We start from the raw sequence: 18109 nt of genomic DNA, 5'->3' as shown, positions 1-18109 counted from the left end.
CTAGTTTTAAACGATTTCAACTTTTTACTATCTAAAGTAAAGTTGCGAAAGTTAAAATCAGTACATCCATGTGTCATCTGATATTATCCTATTGATTTGTGTATTTTAATGCTTTGTGAGCTACAATTGTTTTGCTTTTAACTTAAAAAATGTTTTTGAAAGAAGAAGATTTTGAGATATTTGAAGACTCAGTGTCTTGTAGAAAACTACGGAAGAAATGGATGATGGAAAATTTTACTAAAGGTAAAGGTTTTACAAGGTATAAGTTTAGTTCTTAATTAAATACCTAAACGCCTAAGACAGAATTAGAAATCGTAGGCATAGTTCTCACGGGAATAACTCATATTTTTTGGATGTAAGAAAAAAAGTTTGATTTTAATATTTGTTTTCCTTCCCGAGATATTTTTGGCGAACACCAATTTTAATTGAGTTTTTTGAAGGTGTTTATATCGTTTTAAAAAATATCAATTGGATTTTTCCAAAAAAAATTATCTTATGTTTACAACAATATTTCACTAATTCTCAAAAAAATCGGCTCAAAAATCAGTTTTTACCAAGTTTTTGCAAAAAAAACTGCTACGTCGTCATTTCCTAAAATGTTACCACATGTCAAAAACGTTATTTTTTGATGCATACATCTATTTTTTTTTTCGGTAATATAATTTTTTCTTTGCAAAATATAAGAGGTGACAAATAAAAAAACGTCAATTTTTATTTAATTCGGGCTGCAATAGGTTTGTAATGTTTTTGAAACCATTTTTAAATGTATAGAAATTATTAGTCTTAGCTTCTCTTTTCTTAAGAAAATACTCGTTAATATGTTGCTTTCAGAAATAATACTTTCAGTATTCCTTTTGTATGGAGTTTTTATGGGGATTAAAGTGAGCTCTTCCCACAAGCTGCACACAAGTCACAAACGAGCACATTACGCATCTACACAATATGTTGAAGCACTTCTTTTACACTAATATCCTTAACCTCAAATTACTTCAACCTACTTTACTTTACCGGGGTATATTAGCTGTCAAACCAACAGCTGATTTCTTGGAAACATTTTCTAAAATTTCACATCTAAATATCTAAGATTTTCGAGTATAAGATACTCCAATTTAGATGTACATATGTTTATCATCGAGTTGCATCTTTATCCCATCACCCTTCAAAAAATTAGTAAAGTTGGATCTTCATCAGCAGCAATGAAACCAAAAACAACAATATTACAAACAAAAACAAATCTTTCAACGGATTTCCGGTGGCAGGAAGCGTACGTAAACCGTAAATCGTAAATGATGTTGGCGATAAGAAGTGACATTCAGTATTTCTATACAATAACAAAATTTTCAGGAAGCATTTCCCATCCTCATCCCTTATTATCATAAAAGAGTTATCCATTAAAGCATAGATAGAGAGGTATAAGCTTAATGTTTGTGATAATAAATCCTTTGAAGTGTCCTCGAATTGGTGTTTTCCAAAACAGCTCACACCTCACACCAACAGCGCCAACGCCAGAGGAGCCAGCGCCATCACCTCCTGTACTCATATCGTGTATATTCTCGTAGGTATTGACGCACGAGCCAAATTCCAAATAATTATAAATTATGGAAAAATCCTTTTTTCTCTCTAATCCTTTGCTATACTCGGTTCAAGGAGCAGAAAATCGACTTCGTCTTCATTGCTCAACACAATAATTCTTATTTCGGTTACTAATTGCTTCCGTTACATTGTTGTTGCTTTAATTATAATTATAAACTACCTACTCGTTCCGTTCTTGTTCCAGACGACCGACAAGTAGAGGGGTGAGTTGCGTATCGAGTTGGGTTTGGGTATCGTATCGAGCAACGATATAATATTTTATGTATTTGAAGATTCCAGAATAATGCTTCTTTCATGGTTTGTTCACCTCATCGCACCGCATCGGATTGACGACGATGACGACGACGAACGACGCACGGCACCGGAGTTTATCAGGGATGGATGACAGGGATTCACTTGAAAAAAAAAAAATCGGAACGTTTTCGTTTAGGAGGGAGACATGTTTATGTAGCGAGGATGAGGAGGATATTGTGTGTTGGATGATGCGTCTGAGTACACCGAGTTTAGGAAGTACGCTACGCGACACTGAATTTCAAGATATACTCGTAGATACTTCTATATGGACTAAAAGTTAAGATACTTCTTTACTTTAAGTGAGACAGATGAGAGTGTATCTGAATCTCTATGTACGTACATAATAACTAACAGATTGCTCACACGTCCTTTTTTATAGGTACTCGTATATGTTCAGATACTCACACCAGAATCAGTGGTATACATATTTTTGAAACACAAATATTTCAAAATTTAATCGGTTAAAAGGAAATGTTTCCAATGCGATTCTTAAACAGCTGTTAACAGCTGTGACCACTTAGCGAATCATTAATATAAATTCTTTTATATAGTCTAGTGAGCATTTAAAATCTGTGGAATTTTGTCGGGATTATAATAGTGTGACATTTAATGTTTGTGCATTATTTTAAGTCTAAGAGACTTTTTCAATTTCATCCTTCATATTCTTGTTTTTAATTTTTAAATTTCTGACGATACGTTTTATAGTTTTTCTTTGTGTTCTAATTCGAGAATTTGTGTAAAAGACTGAAAATGTTCTGAATTCAACCGTTTGTTAACTTCGAAGTGTTGTTGATATTTATGTTTATTAAGGTTTAATAGTTTAACTAGATTGTTGTGAGTCTTATCAGTGGTTTATGCTGACGAACCAGAAGTTCTGGAGCCACTGGAAGCCAATTTTCAAGTAAGGATTGAAATGGAAATAATTGTTACTGATAAAATTATTTCAAAACATTTTCGAAAACATATAAAAACTATCATTGTAAATATATTGAAAAAATTGATATATTTTGTTCTAATGTTTCAACTTTTTTAAGCATACCTACATTTTATTTGAATATGCAATTTCGATAAGGACTCATGTTGGATATGTTTTTTTGGCATTCTATAAATAGTATAGTAGAAAATTCAAAAGAGAACCCATCAGAAGCAGCTAGATTTAGCTAGATTTATTTAAAAATTGGTACAAGTTGAAAGGTCTTCTTTCAGAATAATAGAACAAAAAAACAGAAGTGGAAGAAGTGATTTGTGAAAACCAAATCTAAAATTAACTTCAGCAAAAAAACTGACTGAAACTAATAAAATGGACAATTTTCAAGAAGAAATGGTAAGAAAACATCTGGAAATTGAGATTCAATAGAAAAAGTTCATACAATTTGACATAAAATAAAAACTTCAAGAGGGGGCTTTGTTCGTAAACTACTACATTAACATACTTGAAGCTCGCTTCATTTCTTTAAGGAGTCAAGTCAAAATTTGTAAAGAAAAACCTGTGTCGAGGAGTGGGTTTTATAGGTAATGCGTTATGTTCTCTCTATTTGCATATTTGTGTATAAGAAATATACTTTTGTTTTATTCAAATTTAAAACAAAAATTGCACATGGAGTAGGTAGCATTTTCTTATATGGCGCTGAACTATTCAGTTTTTCATTGTTTAACACGAATCAAACTATCTCACTTCCACTTCATAAGAAACATCGAAACACCATTTGCATTTTAGAAAGTGCTGTCAAAATCTTCTTGTGCGGTGGAAACACCAAAAAGATTTTATTAATATAAACTAAGATAAACCTTTGGCAATATCAATCGTACCAATGCCAAAAACCCATCCTTAATAAGATTCTACTTTAACTTTTATCGGTAGTATTAATATTGTGGGTTTTATTATTCGTGTAATTATGGAATTGATAGATTTTTCAACTAAACACGGGTATTGCCAAATTAGTTTTTTTATACCAATGTGACGTAAAGATTGTCTACGCCCATTATAATCGAAAATAGTTCCAGTCCATTCAATTTATGACTGCGACAGATATTTTTCTGTCAAAAGGAAAATAAGACGCGAAGACCAAGTGCTTACTAGTGGTCTGATTTTAAAATCGACTAATACCGCGAAATTTAAAGTGGAAAAACTTAAAAGAAATGTCCCGAAAGGTTACTTTTTAAGCGTAGACTTATTATGAATTTGTTTCTGTCCCCAGTAAACTTGGTGAAGTAATCGCAAACAACTATATAGATAGTGATATTTCCCAAGAAGTTAACATTCTTTTAAAAGTGAAATGTGCTTGTAGTACCTAAAAATCCTCTCAAAACTTCTGACATTTCAAAGCCTAAACAATACGTACCGGCAGAATTCATAAACTTGTGAGAAGCAATTCTTTAATTTCCAACTACTATTGAAAGAGAACCTTTAGAAGATTTTTAATAAAAGTTCATTCCTCATTATCAATATAATATGTAAAATTTTTAAAGCCAGAAACAAAAATAACAAATGTATGTACATTCCAAACGTTTTTCTTTAAATGTGTTCTACTCAAATCAATAAAATTTGAAAAGATCACATCTTACAAATATAAAGTATCTAATGCATATTGAAATTTATTAATTTAGCATTTTTAAAGGCTTATTAACTACAAAATATAACTCAATACTCACTTTTAGAAAACTAGCTTGAAAAATAATCATTTTTTTTTCAGTTCCTGAACATTTTAAATTTTCAGAGATTGCATATTCAATTATATGAATTTGGTTTTTAATATCTTCAAGTTGTAAACGCTTCTTTATTTAAATAATAAATTAATAACAACGTCTGTTCAAATTCAGCTCTAGAAAAATAATAATAACAATTGAAAACATCAAAATAATAATTTCTATATAAGGTACTTATAATTCGGCAAATCCTGACATTTGATCGCACCAATCATTAACTACTTATAACAATTCAAATAGAACAACATTATGATTAAAAAAAAACATAAGTAGGTACAGTATAATGTTAGTTACAAAAGTTAAGATCATACCTAATCTAATTAATTAATAACTAATCAAATACATACCTACACATAATCTAAGGAAAGAATGAAAAGTTAACATTTTTATAAAATATCACATTAGTGTTAATTTTACTTAGAATCAATATCATCATCCAATGAACTACGCCAATCAGCCCAATTTCGTATGTATCTAGCTTCAATAACACCGTCATATGACAATTCAGTATGTTGACCATTTTCATAGTCCCTAATTACATATCTGTCATTCGGAAGTATTTTATGAACTTTATATGGGCCCTGAAATGTATTTATCAATTTTTTGTTTGTTCCAATAGTTGAATCGAAATTTCTCATTGCAACAAACTCTCCTTCAGAGAATTTTGTGTGTGGCTGAAGTTTCTTTTTAATCAACTCTGAGTTTCGTTGCTGAGATTTTTCAATGTGCTTTTAAGCCCTTTAACGTATTCCGTCTAAATCATGATTAAAAGATTGAAACTTTTTATCCAAGTATTCAGTAAGGATATCAACTTTAGGACCCCGCTGATCTACCCCATATAGTTTTGCCGGAATTTTGCACAGAAATATTCAATGCATACTCAACGTTTTTTAACATTTGTGTCCATTCAGAATTTTGAATGGGTTCGGAAAGCCTTGCTAGCCTTGTGTACAGTGTCAAATGGAATAGGTTTATTGGGTATAGAATGCAGGGTTCGATTATTACAATGGTACGGAATTGCACATAGTGCATTTGAAACAATTTTGAATGATGCGTTCAACTTTTTAATTCATATTCGGAAAGCAATAATTCATCTTAATTTGATCAAGACTTTCGCCACTACCCAAGTGACATATTTTTTCGTGAGCAACCTCATAGCATTAGTTTCTATTTCGCGAGGAACATAGAATAATAAACGACCATTTTAATCTTTTTTATAGACTAGTCCATATCTAAAACAAAGTCAGGAATTAATTCCAATTCTAACTTTTCTTTTAATTGAGTTGAACGTTGTTTTCAGTATTTTGTCAATTACATTGGAAATTGAGTAATTATGACCAAAATTTGTGAAAAATTTGGCACAGAATTCTGGAGTTATCGATACGAACGAATTATCCTGTTTCTGTATTGTTAGTAATTTGTTTCGTTTTTCAATAAATGAATTTCCTTCTCAACACAAGCTTGTTCGTCATCCAATTGCGTAGTGTTACTCGGAATCAATATATTAGGCTGAAAGTCTTGTTGCTCGGAATGTCCAGAAATTTCACTATTTTCTGTCCTTTCATCCTGTTTGGAAGTTGTTGACAGCTCAGGAACCTCGGAATTTTCGGAATTTAGCCCATCAGGTTTTTTAAGCTTAGTAAAAAGGTTTTGCATTTGAGCTTTGGTTGCACTTAGTTGAATTTCCACATTATTGGCTTCACACGATGCTAGAAAATCGGTTTTGTGCATGCTTGACATATCCGAAAAATGGTATTGGTTTTTTTTTCTATAAATTCAACTAATCCCACTTCTGATGTTGTAAAGGTTTCTTTATTTAAAATAATAATTAAATAACAACGTCTGTTCATATTCAGCTCAAGAATTATAATAATAATTAAAAACATTAAAAATAATAATTTACATAAAAATGTGTTTCAAGGTTTTTTTAGATTACAAAGGTAAAAAGTAAAGTTGTTATAAAGTACACTTTTTTTCGAATTTAATCTGTTTCTTTTAGAACTATTTGAAGTAACGTTAAAACATATTTTAAAAACTTGGAGCGAAAATTTGATTACAGATTAAGTGACAAAAACCTATGAGAACTTTTAGTAATGGCTTAGTCTATAATGTTTGAGTTTTGGGCATTTAACCATAAATTCTAAATTCTTCTAGCGCCACATTAAAACTAACAGATAAAACTAAGCTTTTTGATATACAAATTTTGTATAGTAACAAAAATTCTCCCAATCGTGGAGATCAAAATTTAAGAAGATTAAAGAACCTAAGACCTCTTAATTCTATTAACAAAAGTCGCTTTTTTATTTATTCATATTTATACACAAGTATATTTTGCTATTACGAATTTCCAATACGAAATTTCTTGCCTTAGAACACATTAATACATGAATATATATTATTATTAATATTACACATTACACTTAAGATCAAAAATCAATCATACCTAAAATAAATTTCTTTTTTTGTATATACAAAAATGATGCCAGACAAAAATATAATAAGACATAGCAACTTGTTGCTTTGCTTTTACTATAAAAGATACACCATCACATCAGATCCTAGACACAAATAAAAATAACAATAAACAAAAACAAATCAAATGAAAATACACTTCATTTTTATAATAGTCTAAGTTTAGCCAGGATTCTCTTCGATTTAAAAATATATTATATTTAAAAAAAATACGAATTTATATTTAAGAAAAAATTGTTAATTTTAAATCGAAGAAAATCTTCATCTGGCAAGAATATACGAAAGAGTATAGTGTCGTAGATACGAGGAGCCGAGTAGGTTGCAGATGAGGTGGGCTAAAGCTGGCTTCCTTGAGTAACGTAGACATTTTTATTTTGGGATATACTACAATATATATGTATAAACGTAGGTTGTAGGGGGGATGGGGGTTAAGGTGAAGGCAGAGAGAGGGAGGTTGATTGGCAAAATTCTAGTGATTGTTTGTTTTGTTGTTGTTGTGACGCGTTCTTGACATTCGTTTAGTTTTTTTTGTTTGTGTTCTTATTTTTAATCCTTTTGTGATTAATAATGAACAAAATTCTGTAGAAGCTTAATATTTAGTTAAGTTTATATCTGAAAGTATTTTAGCGCGTATCTAATTTACGTCAGAACAGCAAAGAAAATGGAAGACATTTTGTCTAGAGTTTTAAATAAATATGTTTACAAAGACAATTTATCAATAACAGGTGTATAATCAAATATTTTGAGTGTATGAAAATGTTAGAGTACTTTGAAAATATAGGAGACAAAATGGTACTTCCTCATTATTCAAAAACAAATAAAATTAATTTCTTGAATGTTTATAAAGTTCGATGTATCAAACAATTTTATCGATGTAGCCAAAAACCATATTGGATTTTGAGGATTCACAAAAGAACCAAAATTTGACCTCTCTTAGTCTCGATTAATGACCTCCTTTTATCCCAATTCAAAAGACTCCAAAGAACTCTTCTCTATTTCGAACTTCAAAGAGAAATCAAAGCTATAGACACGTTACTTTTTAATGATCAGTCCATGGCATCACTTTGAAAAGAAATCGTTAAGCAGTTTTAAGTTTACGATCGCATTTTGAGGCGTTCCTCTTTCTTTCAAAACCAACGCAAAAAGAAAACACTTTTGAAATGGATCACCATAAATCCATCTCTTGACTAGATTCTTGTTTTTTCGCGTCTTTAAATTTATTTCAATTCGATTTTCTATCTGCCATCGTTCTTATGTGGTGTCGTGTCGACTTACAAAGAAAATTCTTTTGAATCCTTGGCACAGGAGAGGAGAATTTACTTAACTAAAAAATCGACCCGAATGTGACCTCGACTCTTTTCAGAATGGATTTTTCTTCTTACCCCATCAGTATTGCTCTTACCCCAAGTTGAGTTGTGCGCGACATTCAATGAGACTGAAAAGTGAAAGAAAACCTCTGCCCCATCATTCTGTGGATTGAATAGGGGAAATGGGGTGAAATTGGTGCTGGAGCTTCTCCCTCTTATCCTTCAAGCATTCGCCACAACAATGTAACACACATAACAAGAATGAAGATTTATTATATCCTTTAAGCAGCACACACACTCTTCTTGGCAGAAAAGAAGAAAAATAAAATGCAATTGGAGTTCCTGATGTGCCCCCAAAGAGGGTTTCTTTTTTCGCACCCTCCATATGGCGTCAGAGTGCGTCATTACGAAGTTCCATGCTTTGACACTTGTTCTTCCTTTTTCTTGTTTTTCTTTTTTTGCTGTCTTGACTTTTCTGCGGTAAGACGCAATGTCTTCAATGACGAATGGGTAATTATTATATTTGTTTTATTTTGTTCTTAAAAATAAAAAATATATGAAATTATTTAATTACGTGTCAGTTGCAATATGGAATGGATCAGAACTACAGACGGACGTTTTAAATAAATGCTCCAATGTGTAAAATTTGTCACATAAGAACAAATACTTTAAATATACGTTTTTCTTTCCTCGGATGTGAAGCATCATCAGGTTGGTGGTGGTTTATGCAACGTATTGTGTTCATATTTTTTTAAATTAAATTTGTATAAGAGGATTTTTATGACAAAATTGAATTTTGCACTTACTTTTCACTATTACTTAGACTAGAGTATGTTCACAAGTATCTTTTAGATTAGTTTAGTTTTCAAAAGTGAATTTAAATTGAATAATGTATTTATTTATTTATTCTTGTTATTTTACAGGACATGTTTGAGGAGGATACAAAATTTTCAAATATTAACTTTTGTGGTGAGTTTGTTTTTAAATTTTAATTTTATCACAAATGTCTGTATATATTTTATTTCATTGTTAAAATGATGTTTCGCATTTTCCATTATCATTAAGAGTAGCCTAAAATTGATGTGAAGCCAGATTTTGAGACCTTATGTGTATTAAAGAGCTGGAAACCGTTTAAGAAAATAATTTGACAGCTGCCATTTTATAATTAGAAACAGATTTTGGATCACACAACAAAAAGTTTTCATTGCGAAAAATTTTTCAGAAATATTTAAGAATGTTTCATTTTCCCTGCTTGCTTGATTTTCATCTCTAAAATTGTCAGAACTTGTCAATTAATTTAGTTCTTTAGCTCTTGAGTTCTTATCAGGTCTCTTTTATTCCTGCCAAATAGAATTACATTTAAGACAATCAAAAAGACCAATATTGACTATAATTTTTTGTATTAATTTCTTACAAATTAACCTCTGTTACGACTGTAATCTATCAATTGTTAGATGATAAATATTGAAATTCAGTTTTTTAAAAAACTATTTGATTAATTTTTCACTTTCAATCATAACATTGTTCCAAAAATTGGAAATTAAATTAGTCATTTCTTTTTGCTTTTGGCAACTTAAGTCCGAACACCTCAACAAAATCACTTACTTTAAAAAACACGGGAAAAACATCATATCGGGGTTTTCAATAAAAGCGGTACAAAACTTTTTTTTTTAAATAAAACAAAAACGTTTTGGATAGACCATAGACTTGACATAGCCCCACAGGAAATAGTCTAAGGGCATCAAATCGCACGACTGAGGTGGCCAAGCGACTGGACCATTTCGTGAGATAACACGTTGTCCAAACTTGGTTTTTCAATAAATTGATTGTGACATTCTCTGTTTGGCTTGTGGCACCACTCAGTTCGGTTGAAACCACATGTCCTCCAAGTCTTTATCATCCAAAAATCTTCGGTTATCACGTGACGGTCTTTTTTATCACGGAGAAGTAAGGCCCGTAGTACCCGTGGCATGATGGTTAGCGCGTTGGACTGTCATGCAAGAGGTTTTGGGTTCAATCCCTGCCTGTGCCACCTTAATTGAAAAAAAAAAATAATTTTCGTGGGTACTGCCTCTTGCGAGGAAATGACAAATTCTTCAAGAGTAATTCTTGTCATGAAAAAGTGCTTTCTCAAACTAGCCGTTCGGATTCGGCATTAAATTGTAGGTCCCTTCCATTCCTGACAACAGTACTCGCATACAGGAATGGTTGAGAGTTGTAAGTCACTAGGCCCTGGTTCACAACGGACTGTGGCGCCACCCCATTTGATTTGAGAAGTAAGGCCCAATCACGCCGCGCCGCCCCGCGACGGCCCTTAAACCCCACCAAACCGTATTTTTGTCGGGATGCAATGATGACTCATGGAGTATATAAAGTTTTCTGCCTGACCAATACCGCATATTTTGTTTTTTGACGAAGCCATTCAGCCAGAAATGAGCCTCATCGCTGAAGAGGATTTCGATGAAAATCCGAATCATTTTCAAGTTGTTGCTCAGGCCAATTCACGAACATACGATGCTTCTGGTGGTCAAGCGGCTTCAGTTCTTGTGGCAAAAAGCGTCAAGAAATATGGCGTCGTTTGTTGTCCCTGTCACTACTGTTAAAAACCCTTTATTGAGGTTTTTTCGAGAACTAATTCTTTTTTCAATAATATTTTTGATTACTTTCGAAAACTATAGAGAAATAAATTCTTAAATATTTTCAGTATCTCATGGACTTTTTGAAAAACCCAGATTAGCTTATAGTTTCAACGTGTGCTACAAAAATATTAAAGGAACGCTTAAAATGTGTTTTAAATTAACTTTCTGTTCCGATAACACCAAGTTTTTAAAATATGTGTTTTTAAGAGTGATCTTTTTTGATGATTATTTGTTTTTGACAATCTTATGATGGAAGTTTCAAAAAAAATGTTGACGTTTAATAATAACATTTAATACTCGACCACGACAAGTTGTCCAATGTGACATACACGTATACAATTTTAACTTTTTTTTGAAATTTCTGTAGCTTCTTCTAATTTTTAAATATCATCTCGTCTAGTGAAGAATTCTTTAGCAAATGGATAGCTCTGTAAATGTCTCCATTTTTGTTTATCCTTAACTCTCACTAAAGAGGTTTTACGGGAGAATATTATCATTGTCTCGAAAATCACAGAAAATGAATCTGAATCCATTTTACCAAAAATTCGATTTCCCGGAACAAAGTACCCACTAAGACGTATAGTTTTTGAGATAAAAAAAAAATTATGAGCGCAACTGTCCATTAAGAACCAGGGCCTAGTGACATACAACTCTCCACCATTCCTGTGTGCGAGTACTATTGTCAGGGATGAAGGGGACCTACAGTTTTAAAACGAATCCAATAGGCTAGATAGGTGAATTTTATAAACTTTATAAACTTCAGCTAGTTACTAATATTTCAAAAACTTTAAATTGTGTTTAGTTGGTAAGAACTCAGTATAAACCGCAGTGGTGACTTTTGTAAGGCATTCAATTTTGCATAAACTCGGTCTTTTATCAAGATGGTACTAAGAAATTCCGCGGACCTATAGAAATAAAAAAAAGGAAGGTAAATGTGTTTTGTTTAGGAAAAGAAATAAGTCACAAAAAACGCCAAAAATCACAAAAATGGTGTCGAAAACGGGTATTTTTGAAAATTTGAGCTGATATCTTTAATCGAGTTTCAAAATAGGAACCATCTTTTTTTCTTAAAAATACATACATTTATTTCCAAAGCCTTAAAAGCATATGATTTAACGTTTTTTTTAACTTTCAAATGAAGACGCAAAAATTATAGTAATTTACGGAAAATAAGTTCAAAGGGTTTTGAAAATCGTGAAGAAGGGACTTAAAAGAAGATGTCTGTCAATTGGCTTTAAATTCTTGAACATTGAATGACAAGAAAAGGCATAGCCTATTAAAGCACTCCACATTCGCGCAGTATGGCTAAAGAACGAAAATCTAAACTCACATTGCGACTAAAGTTAGATTAAAGGAAACAATCATGGGTATTTATCCACATCACTTTGAACTGTTTAAGGACAATTTAAACATACATATGTCAAAAACTTGACCTTATTTTAATGGGTCCGATTTTTCAAATTGAAAATTTTGACATTTCTCGACGTTTCAAGGTCCCTAGAGTCGAAATAAAAGATTTTTAGAAAGATGTCTGTGCGTGCGTGTGTACGTACGTTCGTACGTCCGTACGTTCGCGACGTTTTTTCGTCGTCCATAGCTCAAGAACCAGAAGAGATATCGACTCCAAATAAATTTTGTTATACAGATAATAAGGCAGAAAGATGCAGAAAGGGCTGTCAAAAAAATTGCGTGGGTGGTTTTTTTACCATAGCAGTTTGAAAAAAAGGTGAAAATTTTGGTTAACCCTTAATATCTTACGAACCAAAAACGCTGGAGACTTGAATTAAATTTTATATAATATATTGTAACGTGATACCAAACAAGTATATTTTTTGAAAAAAATCAATATAACGGTTTTTTTTATAAAACAATAAAACTGAAAAAAAAAAAATTTGTCACCTCCAAAATTTTACGACTGAAATATGATTTCATCTCCAAAACAATTTTGTGCAACGACTAATAATGTTTTTGATATCTGATGAAATTTTGAGAAAAATCGAATTGACAGTTTTTTTTATAAAAAATAAAAATCTAAAAAAAACATTACTCAAAGTTGGTAAGAATTGAATATCGATTCAAATATCTTTTCAAAAACTTTAAATTTAGGATTCAAACTTATTTTATCTTAAGAGGAATATTGTTTTCAACATTTTGAAAAATTTTGAGAAAAATCGAATTGACAGTTTTTTTTACAAAAAATAAAAACCTAAAAAAATAATTAATAGAAGTTGGTAAAAATTGATTTTCGACTCAAATATCTTTTCAAAACTTTGAAATATTGGCTTTGATTTACTTTAATCTTTCAAAAAATATTGTTGTCAACATTCAGTTAAAGTTTGAAAAAAATTTAATTCACAGTTTTTTTTACAAAAAATAAAAACCTAAAAAAAATTTATAAAAGTTGGTAAAAATTGATTTTCGACTCAAATATATTTTCAAAACTTTGACATAATAGCTTCAAACTAATTTTTACTTATAAGAAATATTGTTTTGAACATTAGGACAAATTTTGAGAAATGTCGAATTAACAGTTTTTTTACAAAAAATAAAAACATTAAAAAAAAATGTTTAAAAGTTGGTAAAAATTGATTTTCGACTCAAATATTTTTCCAAAAATTGTAGATATTGGCTTTTAACAACTTTTATCTTTCAACAAATATTGTTGTCAACATTCAATAAAATTTTGAAAGAAATCGAATTGACAGTTTTTGTGCAAAAAATTAAAAATCTAATAAAAATTTACCAAAAGTTGGTGAAAATTGATTTTTGACTCAAATATCTTTTCAAAAACTTGAAATATTTTCTTCAAACTAATTTTATCTTATAAAAAATATTGTTTTCAATATTCGATACAATTTTGAAAAAAATCGAATTGATAGTTTTTTTTACAAAAAATAAAACTCTAAAATAAACAATTTTAATACTTGGTAAAAATTTACTTTCAATTTAAATAGCTTTTCAAAAATATTGGCTTTAAACTTATTTTATTTCACAGAAAATATTGTTTTCGATATTCAGTAATTTGTATATACAAATCCAACAGTCCGTTTTTTCATTAAAAAAAATTTACAAAAAATAGTACGCAAATTTGGTAAAAACTGGTACGAGTACATATAGACAAACTTTGAATCAAGACAAATCGACAGACGGGATGGGAAGTTATCAGTGTGGGTCGCATCCCAGGCTCTTTTTTGAGATTTGGTTTAGACGCAAACTTCAAATTTGTCCACTTGTGTCATTGGTAGTAGAGAGCCTTAAGAAAATTGACTTTATTTGAAAATATTGAAGAATAACAAAGTAACCCCGGTATTAAAGTGTTCATTTAGGTTAAGTTCTTAAAAACCAACAACAAAACTTTATATAATTTAGATAAAAGAAAACAGTACTTCAAAACAAAAATATAAGCCTATTTTGCATAGATTGAAAATATTTCTCTCAAATTTATTACGGAACCAAGAATAAATTCCCTAATCGTAAAAATAGAAAACAATGAGCAAAGGTACCATTATTTTAGGCAAATTAAAATTAATATTGATTGGAGTTTTAAATTAATATGATATTTTGAGTTTTGAAAGGGAAAGAAACTTATCAAAGAAACACAATTCCTAGAATCACTTTAGGTATTAACTTCCTCGAAATTTCCTCTGTTTTTTAAAAATTCCCAGGACTCACGTCACTATATCGTAGTCCTTATGAAATAAATCAAACTTTAAAGTTATATATATATTTTTATTTCCATTTTTTTCTTGTATTTCTTCTTAAACAAAGCCGGAACAAATATTCTCAAAGCCCCCATCATTTCTTATTTATATTTAATTTCCTACCCCAATAAGTAGATAGATACTAAAGAGAGAGAGAGAGATCTGAGTATTTGAACTTATACCATTTGAACAGTCATAATTTCTTTGAAGATCCCTCAATTTATTGAAAACCAATCTCCAAGTAGCAGACATTAAACGAAGAGAAAAAGAAAAAAAATAAAGATACAAATAAATGAAATAAGAAAATATGAAAGATAGAAGTTCTTTTTCTTTAAAGTGGGTGTAAAGTAGCATGGAGCACGTGCCAGCGTTCACATTCCTCAAATAAGACAAAAAGTAGCTGCTACTCGTAGCTATACCAATTCAATTCGTACCTATTTACATCAGAGAATAATTCCGCCCTTTCTCCAAACTTATCAGCCTTCAGTCTTCAGGTCTTCCTTGTTGTCCTTGTTGTTGTTGTGTTTTGATTTTTTTTTGTTTGGGGTTGTCAGAAATGGAATATATTCTCAAATATTCATTCACCATGAAATCGAGGGCAACGATTTATTTGTGAATTTTCGTGTCCATTTGAAATTCCAAACCTATTTTCACATTAAGATTTTCCGAATCCTTATTTTTGTATTGTTCACGGGCCGTCAATTGGATAATATGTTTTTTTCCGATTCAATCACGAATGGGTTTTTGCTTTTGGGTTCATATAACATTCATATTCCCTATATACACAGAGTATTATACCAAAAAGGTAAGAAGAAGAAGACATTTTTGAAGACGGCTCAGTGAGTAGTAAAATATTTATTTATATGTACAGTACAAACCTCATACACACAGATTTGTGTATGTTTAATGTTTTTTTTTAAGATATTCAAAAGAAAATACCTGAATTATAATAATTTTTATAAGAAAAGTGTGATTGATTTGTATTTTTCTTTTTTTAGAAATTATACTGTCTCGTCAGTTTAGGAGGAATTTTGAAAATATTTACTGTAGAAACAGTAGTTAAGTACAACGTTCAAGGGAATTGACCTAGTTATGAGGAATCTTCACTTTATATTAAACAATAAAATAAAGAAAAGAGTGCAAATATTAATAACAATAATTTAATTTTTGCGAAGGATCAAATTTAACTCTGGAATTCCACAAGGTAGCCATTTTTGACCTATTCTCCTAACTTTATTTATAAACGATATACTTTTGTGTTAAAGAACTTTAACTACATCACTTAAACTGACGATATTGTAATTTTCAAAACTGTTTCAAGTACTCATGAAGGTAAAGAATTGTTATGTTATATCAACTCGGTTTTTGATTGTTGAGTTCGTGAGATTTGCGAGAAAGCTTTCTGTCATTTTATGATCCCTTTGTTATAAAGCTTGTCAGTTCTGACGCAAAATTATGCCTGTCACAAATCCAGACTGTAAGTCGTGTTAAAAAAGTCCAAAGAATTGTGCTGAGAACTTTCTACTATATCAACAGAGACTTTAACTTATTGATATGCTGATTCCTGAGATCAGACGTTCCATGTTCTTTATGTTTTGTGTTTATTGCTTTATTAATAAATTGAATTTTTTCCACTTTTTGTAATGTGTGAACTTTAATATTTCTTAAGGAAACCTCCGGAATTAAACCAATTTTTTCGCAAATAACTAGTATTTATAAAACGTAAATTAATGCTGTTAAGCTAGTTCTTAGCTGATTTAAATTAATAAATACAGAAATCCGCAAAAAACAGTTGTACCTGAAGGTAGTCATCTTGGACCCCTACTATTCATATTAGTTAAACATATTCATGTTGTGCCTTTGTTAATCAGGTGTATAACTTTAAGACCATTTTTTTTAAATCAGAAAGGCAAATGCTCTTTTCCAAGATCCCAAAAGAAAATTTATTTAAAATACTTGACCTCACTAGCTAGATATTAGTTCAATCTATCAAGCAATTTGTGAACGCTACCAAAACAAAGTTCTCTTTATAGAAAAACCAATAATCAGACGTCATCATAAAAATCGAAGTGAAGTCAAAAGCTAGTGCGTTCTTGAAGAAAATAGTTGTCAGCCGGAAGAAGTCAAGTCTGCTCTAAAAGCCTGCTAGTAGTTGTGAACCATTTTAAACTGCATCCAATGAAAGTTCGTGTGTTTTGAAATGTCTGCTATTTTTGAACCTTTACCATGGCATGAAGACGCTTAGAAATTTCTGGTTGAGTAATACCTAATTGCTTGGACAGTATTTCCTACTATAACGTCTCGCCATCGTTCAAAAGGTCCTCCGATTGCTATTCATCCACCTTCTTCTATCGTTTTTGACACTTCTTATCCCGTAGTTCAGAATTGCCGTCTTTGAATCGTAGAAAAGATTTTTTGTTTCTTGTAGTCGATAAAGTATTGTCGATGTAATTTGACGCTGACTTTCTGAATTTCAAATTAATTTACCTGGATATAATCACCCATGAAAAATAGACTTTGAGTTATAAAATTGACAGTATGCATTAATTTATGTTAACAGGCGTTAAACTTCTGAAAAAAATGTGGGTGTTCATGGTAGATTCTCTGAGCATACAGCGGATTACGGTTTTACGCCTAATAATTCAATTTTATTGTTTATATTTGGGCAGGTGAGCCTAAGACAAGTTTAAGTCTTTTGGGTAAGATCTAAAAAAGAGCTTTGAAAATGTAAGGTCATATTACTATAGCCGAAACATTTACAGTACCCGAACACCACTGAAATGTTTCATGTCTTTCCTTTCTTTTACAGATATTTTATAAAAATTGTTGTGCCGAATTAGATAGTTGCATTCCCCCCTCGACCAATAAGAAATCCAGCCGTATTACTCGCACTTCCAGGAATGGTCATCAGTTTTAGTAAATAGATTCTTTTTTTTTAACCGTACAACGAGAATGTGGAATACTTTACCCAACTTCGTTTATTCCTCCCCTTTTAATATTCAACAGTTTTGAAAATGTATAGACCAATGTTAAATTGCTCATTATTTTCCTAACGCTATTTCTGTGTTTAAACATAAACATGTTAAACAACCTCTTGAGTGCCTGTAGATTATAAAAAAAAAAAATATATTAAACCTTATTTTTGGCAAAAGTTCCTTAATTATGTTTCCGTTAGATTACTCCTATATGAAACTACCATTTTTCTTTTAAACCTCAAATATCTTAAATTGTATTACTGTAATCTATTAAGTTAATAGATTAAGCTTTAAAAATGTATTCAAAATTAACTTTTATACCCTCCTATACTTGCTTACCTATAAATCCCATTCAAGAAAACGAAGCACATATTATTCCTAGAAATTCGTAAGCCTACATTTCTTCCAAGTTCCAATTGTTT

The 18109-nt window shown here is 30.7% G+C and overlaps 1 protein-coding gene across 18 annotated transcripts in view; it reads left to right on the top strand.

Annotated features, from left to right (window-relative positions):
• Positions 1 to 18109, top strand: part of LOC129951679 (myocyte-specific enhancer factor 2) — a 200042-nt gene that overhangs the window by 115231 nt on the left and 66702 nt on the right. For all 18 annotated transcript variants that reach the window (XM_056063956.1, XM_056063949.1, XM_056063942.1 and 15 more), the window contains one exon: positions 9296 to 9341. The gene's annotated coding sequence lies outside the window, so the exon portion shown is untranslated. The remainder of the gene's footprint in view (positions 1 to 9295; positions 9342 to 18109) is intronic.

This window comes from Eupeodes corollae, chromosome 3 (assembly GCF_945859685.1).
Source record: "Eupeodes corollae chromosome 3, idEupCoro1.1, whole genome shotgun sequence".
NCBI classification, from domain to species: Eukaryota; Metazoa; Arthropoda; class Insecta; order Diptera; family Syrphidae; genus Eupeodes; species Eupeodes corollae.
This window is presented reverse-complemented; position numbering and strand designations above follow the sequence as displayed.